Source organism: Lithobates pipiens, unplaced genomic scaffold, assembly GCF_037356315.1.
Source record: "Lithobates pipiens isolate NorthernLeopardFrog02 unplaced genomic scaffold, aLitPip1_a1.2 Scaffold_13, whole genome shotgun sequence".
Taxonomy (NCBI): Eukaryota; Metazoa; Chordata; class Amphibia; order Anura; family Ranidae; genus Lithobates; species Lithobates pipiens.
The window spans coordinates 280,011,592-280,019,646 of NW_027507718.1; positions in this window are offsets into that span (position 1 = coordinate 280,011,592).

The following is an 8,055-nucleotide window of genomic DNA, read 5'->3' on the forward strand; positions in this document are numbered from 1 at the left end:
TTCTGTCGTGTGAAGGGCGTAGCTATATGTCCAGTACTTGCAGAAGTCGAAGCAGACATGATGCGATTGAGATGTTGAGTGTTTTTGGTCTAAATAAGATAGTGTTCAGAAACAATGGTGGGGCAAAGGGGTACGCTAGGGAATGATATTTAAAATTCTGTTCACAGGTACGTGTCGGTGAGTGCTGCTGTGAGTGTAATTAAACTAACCTAAACTGCTCGTGGATAGGTCATATGGGTACAGTGCTAAATCAGTGATCCGAGCTCGTATGGCTAGATACGAGTCAAATCACCACACTGATCTGGGGTTGACCAAGGCCTAACACAAGTCTAATATCAATGTAAACTATAAAGCCACCGTTGACTCCCATAGATAGTGGTACATGTAGAGAGTGCGCAAAGAGGCTTAGAAGGGAGAAATGTATTCAACATGAGGAAGCAGGCGTTCGTGAATTTGATGCGTGGTAAAAGGAGTTGTTGGAGCAGAGAGATGCTTGAGAGGAATGTGTTGCAGTGGAAGCATAGCCCATTCAGCTTAACTATTAACGAACAATAGGTAACCAGAAATCAAAGATAACCAAACTTATAACATATCGGCAATTGTGTATGGGAAAGATAATGTTGAGATGGGGTATTGTAACCAATCTAAATTGCATACCCGTACCATAAACCATCAAAAGACACTTTTACTGTGTTTATGGTATGAAACACAACTGAACTGGAAGATAGAGCAATCAACACTAATGTACAATAGTGTTATTTTGCTGGGAATCACCAGCAATTCTCAATATGCTATAGGTACACCCCGGATAATCTGCATATTCAGGATAACCCCGGAGTGTGTTTACAGCAAATGCCGAGGGGGGGTCCACTCAGATATAGGTGCCAGTTCTTCTCCAAAGAAGCAGATAATTGATTGCCCCGTTCGGACTGCCTTGCAAGGGAAATATGGAATATTACTAAGCCCCAATATTGCGCCGCCTGGCTCACGCAAGGCTTGCTTTCATCTAGCCAGCCCCAAACGGTGCAGGTAGAGGGGTATCAATTAAAAGTGAGTTATGTATAATCATTACAGAGCACCGTATATACTGAGTGGAGCCCTTTCCCTAGCGCATGGTATCTCTAGTTATAACAATCAAGCAAACATTAAAGAAAGAACATAGAGATATAGGTGTCGCAGCCAGAGTCACCTATCTAACCTAGATCTTATCTATGAAGGACCATGAGACCCTCAGTTAGTGCTTCAGTTATCCATCTCTCGGGTACAAAAGGTTAAGGCTGAATCATTTCACTCTAATAAAGATACCTACTACAGTAAGAAGCAGATGCGAATCAGTAGTTAGTGTCCTTTTTACCCAATGTCCAGTGACTAACCGAGGAGACGTCCTGAAGGAATTGAGCATAGCACGATAAGGAGCAATAGAGTAATTCTCTGCCATATTAGGGTGTGGGTTCAGCCTAAGAGTGGAAGAAGTCCATGCTGCAGTTGTACAGTGTGCATAGCAACACGAGCGGTCCGTGTTAAAAAAATAAAAAATAAAAAAAAAAGGGTGGCAGTCTTCCACAACTTAGGCAGAAATACTGAGCTGCTAACCCCAAAAAAAAGGGGCAAAGTAGAAAGTAGAAATCCAGATGATTGGTCAAGCGTTGCACTCCGATTCTCCTCCTTACCTAACCAGGGGAGAAATGGCTTCCATTCAGTAGTCTCTGCGGGCTCTCCGGATACGCGGGGATTCCACAGGGCTGTGACCAAGATCTGCCATATGGCGAGCAGATTGTGTTCTGTTACCGGATGGTGACCTCCTCCTGCAGTGACTAGACTCCTGAACGTCCATCAGCTCTTCCGGAGGTGTCGATTGTTTGGCTGAGTAAACACGGTAATCAGCATACCAGTTAGGGACATCTACAAGTGGTATGTCTAGCGACAGAATTGGCGCAAATCTTCTGGTACTTTCAGCACAGCCGTTTTGCCTCTGTGGGTAGCAGATCGACCAAAGGGAAACTTCCATCTGTACTGTATTCCCTGCGCGCGTAAAACATCTAGCAGTGGTTTCAAATCTCGGCGGTGTTGCAATGTTATGGAAGAGAGATCTTGAAAGATCTGAATGGGTGTGCCTCCATGTTGTAATGGTTGCTTGTCCCTCGCATATTTCAAAAGCTCCTCTTTAAGTTTATAGTCAACTATACAACAGATTATATCCCTAGGGGGATCAGTCTCCTTCCCTTTAGGGCGCAGAGCTCTATGGATCCTCTCCATGTCAATCGGAGTCTCGCTTGGCCTATTCAGCAGGTGATTGAACAAAGATGTTACCTCAGAAGACAAGGTGTCCGAATCTATGCTTTCTGGTAAACCTCGGATCCTGAGATTGTGGCGGCGGCCACGATTGTCAAGATCTTCGAGGTGACGTTGTGTTTCTCTCAACTGCAAGGTGTGACAGTCAATTTTCCTAGTAGCTCTACGGAGGACACGATCATGCTGCGCAGTGATTTTTTCAACCTCCATGACTCTGTCACTCAGCGCATGTATGTCCACTCTCAGCTCTGCTATGGCAGCTGATAGAGTATCTTTAATATCTGCAGCTATGATCCTTAAGTCTCCCAGGCTGACAGGGATTTGCGGAGAGTTGCCTCTGCCCTCAGTGAGAACCTGTGGCGAGCTGTGAGGTGCCTGTGTCATGTCTGTCACTGGCGGAGCTGTAGTCTGTGAGGAGTTGCGGTGGGAAGCCGCCATGTTACCTCTCTGCGCTCTAAACATGTCCGGGATGTGCTGGTTGATATCTCCCGTAGTTTCACGAGGCGAGCGGGATCTCGAGGCTGAAGTGTGTCGGGAAGCCATCCCCATCGTTTGGTGAGTAATTGCTGCTGGAGCTCTCCGGTATAAAGTAGAAAAGAGAGTCAACGGCTGGAGCGAAACTCTCACATGTCCATCGCTGTGTGCGGCCAGGCCACGGCCCTTGCAGCCGCTCTAATTTTCTAAAAATGCAATGCAATATGGCTACCTGGAGTTGTTCTGTACACTGATGTGTACTGACCACTCCCCAGAAACATAATTTCCTGCTTGTGTGATTGGCTCACCAATTTTCTCAGAGGTCTTTCTAAGATACGTATATATAGTCAGATTTCCGGCATCCCCAGCAACAAAAATGTCATTTTTGGTGAGATATTTCCAATAGGAACACGTCTAAAGGGATGCAGGCACAGCAGCTTTTCTCATTAAAGCTTTATTATCACTCTGATGTACCAATAAATGATGTACCAATAAATTACACTTCAAAGATTACAGTTTTTCCGGCTCTTCTTACTACTGTTGCATTCGATGTCCGCCGGGTGCCTGCGATCGTGTCACGGAGCGGGAAGAACGGGGAGATGCCTTTGTAAACAAGGCATTTCCCCGTTCTGCCTTGTGACATGACAGAGATCACTGCTCCCTGTCATCAGGAGCAGTGATCGCTGTCATTAGTGATGGCCGAACGGTTCGCCCGGCGGTCGTTTCGCGGCGAATTTCCGACTTTCGCCGTCCGCGGGTTCGAACGCCTTTTTCCGTCGTTCGCCCCGGCGGACTTACGTGTTTAATGTATACAAGAACTTTAACCTTTCGTGACACGTTTATCATGTGTTACAGGACAACCAATTGAGACATGACAGCTCATGGACACTTGGACATTCCCCCTAACCTATAAATACACCCGATCCGGTGGCCATTTTACATTCTTTCTTCTGTCACTGTAGGGAAAGGATCCTGTGTGGAGTAGGGACAGAGAAAACGCTAGCTATTTGGTACACAAAAGTTCTTTTCAGGACTGGTATAGGTGTTAGGTCAGCAGCCTGAGTTTCTTTTGTCAGTTTAGATAAAGGGACAGAGCGCTGTATGCTGCTATTTTAGGGACAGCTCAGCCAGATTAGTCTTTCTTCATCATCATCATCATCATCATCATTAGCTGTTACTATCAGGTCCACAAAAGAGCTGTTCCAGCTAATCGTTCCAGCCTACTCTTTTTTGCCAATTTGTATAGGGACAGGCAGGAAGCAGTGTGTCAGGCAGTGAGGATAATTTTAAAGACTTGCTGTTACTATTAGTTCCACAAAGGTTCTTTTCAGGACTGGTATCAGTGGTACGGTAATAGGCTTGTACACGTATAATATTCTTTCTTCCAAATATAGAAAGAATATTATACTTGACTGCTGCCCTTCTGCTGCAGTCTGCTAATCATTCACAACTCACTTGTTCCACAAAGCTCTTTATCAGGACTGGTAACTTGGTCTGTCTAGGGTGCTACGGTACATAGGCTTGGGTGCGGTACAGTCTGCTGTTCTGTAAGGACCGCTATCGGTCCACAATACATAGGGTTGCCGTGCACTACTGCTGACCGCTGCCCTATACTGCAGCAGTCCTTCATTGGTATAGGGACTGACGTACAGTCTGCTAATCACTAACACACAACCTGCTTGGTCCACAAAAGTTCTTATAAGGACTGGTAACTTGGTATAGGGTGCTACGGTACATAGGCCTGAGTGCGTTACAGTCTGCTGTTCTGTAAGGACCGCTATCGGTCCACAATACATAGGGTTGCCGTGCACTACTGCTGACCGCTGCCCTATACTGCAGCAGTCCTTCAGCGGTATAGGGACTGACGCACAGTCTGCTAAACACTAACACACAACCTGCTTGGTCCACAAAAGTTTTTATAAGGACTGGTAACTTGGTATAGGGTGCTACGGTACATAGGCCTGAGTGCAGTACAGTCTGCTGTTCTGTAAGGACCGCTATCGGTCCACAATACATAGGGTTGCCGTGCACTACTGCTGACCGCTGCCCTATACTGCAGCAGTCCTTCATTGGTATAGGGACTGACGTACAGTCTGCTAATCACTAACACACAACCTGCTTGGTCCACAAAAGTTCTTATAAGGACTGGTAACTTGGTATAGGGTGCTACGGTACATAGGCCTGAGTGCGTTACAGTCTGCTGTTCTGTAAGGACCGCTATCGGTCCACAATACATAGGGTTGCCGTGCACTACTGCTGACCGCTGCCCTATACTGCAGCAGTCCTTCATTGGTATAGGGACTGACGTACAGTCTGCTAATCACTAACACACAACCTGCTTGTTCCACAAAAGTTCTTATAAGGACTGGTAACTTGGTATAGGGTGCTACGGTACATAGGCCTGAGTGCGTTACAGTCTGCTGTTCTGTAAGGACCGCTATCGGTCCACAATACATAGGGTTGCCGTGCACTACTGCTGACCGCTGCCCTATACTGCAGCAGTCCTTCATTGGTATAGGGACTGACGTACAGTCTGCTAATCACTAACACACAACCTGCTTGGTCCACAAAAGTTCTTATAAGGACTGGTAACTTGGTATAGGGTGCTACGGTACATAGGCCTGAGTGCGTTACAGTCTGCTGTTCTGTAAGGACCGCTATCGGTCCACAATACATAGGGTTGCCGTGCACTACTGCTGACCGCTGCCCTATACTGCAGCAGTCCTTCAGCGGTATAGGGACTGACGCACAGTCTGCTAAACACTAACACACAACCTGCTTGGTCCACAAAAGTTTTTATAAGGACTGGTAACTTGGTATAGGGTGCTACGGTACATAGGCCTGAGTGCGTTACAGTCTGCTGTTCTGTAAGGACCGCTATCGGTCCACAATACATAGGGTTGCCGTGCACTACTGCTGACCGCTGCCCTATACTGCAGCAGTCCTTCATTGGTATAGGGACTGACGTACAGTCTGCTAATCACTAACACACAACCTGCTTGGTCCACAAAAGTTCTTATAAGGACTGGTAACTTGGTATAGGGTGCTACGGTACATAGGCCTGAGTGCGTTACAGTCTGCTGTTCTGTAAGGACCGCTATCGGTCCACAATACATAGGGTTGCCGTGCACTACTGCTGACCGCTGCCCTATACTGCAGCAGTCCTTCAGCGGTATAGGGACTGACGCACAGTCTGCTAAACACTAACACACAACCTGCTTGGTCCACAAAAGTTCTTATAAGGACTGGTAACTTGGTATAGGGTGCTACGGTACATAGGCCTGAGTGCGTTACAGTCTGCTGTTCTGTAAGGACCGCTATCGGTCCACAATACATAGGGTTGCCGTGCACTACTGCTGACCGCTGCCCTATACTGCAGCAGTCCTTCAGCGGTATAGGGACTGACGCACAGTCTGCTAAACACTAACACACAACCTGCTTGGTCCACAAAAGTTCTTATAAGGACTGGTAACTTGGTATAGGGTGCTACGGTACATAGGCTTGAGTGCGGTACAGTCTGCTGTTCTGTAAGGACCGCTATCGGTCCACAATAGATAGGGTTGACGTGCACCACTGCTGACCGCTGCCCTATACTGCAGCAGTCCTTCAGCGGTATAGGGACTGACGTACAGTCTGCTAAACACTAATACACAACCTGCTTGGTCCACAAAAGTTCTTATAAGGACTGGTAACTTGGTATAGGGTGCTACGGTACATAGGCTTGAGTGCGGTACAGTCTGCTGTTCTGTAAGGACCGCTATAGGTCCACAATAGATAGGGTTGACGTGCACCACTGCTGACCGCTCACCTATACTGCAGCAGTCCTTCAGCGGTATAGGGACTAAGAGTTTTGTCACAGGGTCATTTAAAAAATGACATGCAGAGGAAGAGGCAGGCCCTTCCGCAGGGGTGGTAGGGGTAGGGCAGGAGCAACAGGCTTGAGCCAAAGTGGGAAGTTGCAGAAGGTGCGTTCAATTACTTTAAAGGATGCACCAGACTTGGTTGAGTGGCTCGCTCAGCCTTACTCTTCTGCACCCTCCTCATCCTCTCGATCTGCACCCTCTTCTTCACTCTCTGCTATGTGCACCCCCAAAGACACTACCACCAACAACACGACCACCACCACCACCACCACATACCTTCCGCTTGAGTCACTGGAATTATTTTCCGATCCATATCAAGAGGACATTTCTGATGCGCAGCCACTCTTGGTATTGGATCAGGAAGAGGAGGTAGCAACAAGCGCTACTCAGCAGTCTGACGCCAGTACCCAGATCAGCCCAAGGAGGAGGTTGGTCCCCGGTGTTGCTGCCTACTCTACTTATAGCGGTGGGGAAGGTGACGTTGATGATGACGTGTCTAGTGATGTCACGTGGGTGCCCACAAGAGAGGAAGAGGAGGGGAGTTCAGAGGGAGATATGGACCAGCAGATAGGGAGGAGAAGCAGCAATGACTTACATTGCACAGCAGGGACAAAGCAGACTGCAAATGTATCAGGAGCGAGTCATCGACCATGTACGGTCACATCTGGCGCTCCCAGGACACCGGCACATGGCTCCGCAGTGTGGGCTTTTTTTAACGTGTCCGCTGCTGACAATAGCGTTGCCATCTGCAATCTTTGCAGTCAACGCGTTAGTCGCGGTAAGCCCAATACTCACCTAGGGACGACCGCCTTAAGAAGGCACATGAGCAGCCATCACCGAGCCCAGTGGGAGCAACGGAACACACAAAGCCACACTGCAGGCTCTCACCGTCCAGCCTCGTCTTCTACTTCTCCTTCTCCTCTCTCCTCACAATTGTCCTCCACTCCACCTTCCATCACGCCAAGCTCACATTTTTCTGCAAAAAGGCAGGCTTCCGTGGGCCTAATGTTTGAGCGTAAAAAAATGATGACGCCGGATAACCCTCTTGCCCAACGGTTGGCGGCTGGCTTGTCAGAACTCATAGCCCGCCAACTACTGCCATATAAACTGGTGGACTCGGAGGCCTTTCGCAAATTTGTGGCCATTGGAACACCACAATGGAAGGTCCCAGGAAGGAAGTATTTCTCAGAGAAGGGCATCCCAGAGCTATATGGCCATGTTCAGCGGCAAGTGAATGTATCTCTGGCACACAGTGTCGGTGCCAAGATACATCTGACCACAGACACGTGGTCTAGCAAACACGGGCAGGGAAGGTATATCAGTTTTACTGCCCACTGGGTGAACCTTCTGACGGCCGTCAAGCATGTAACCCGTGGCACCCGTGTAGATTTGGTTTTACCGCCACGGATTGCATGCAGGCCTGACT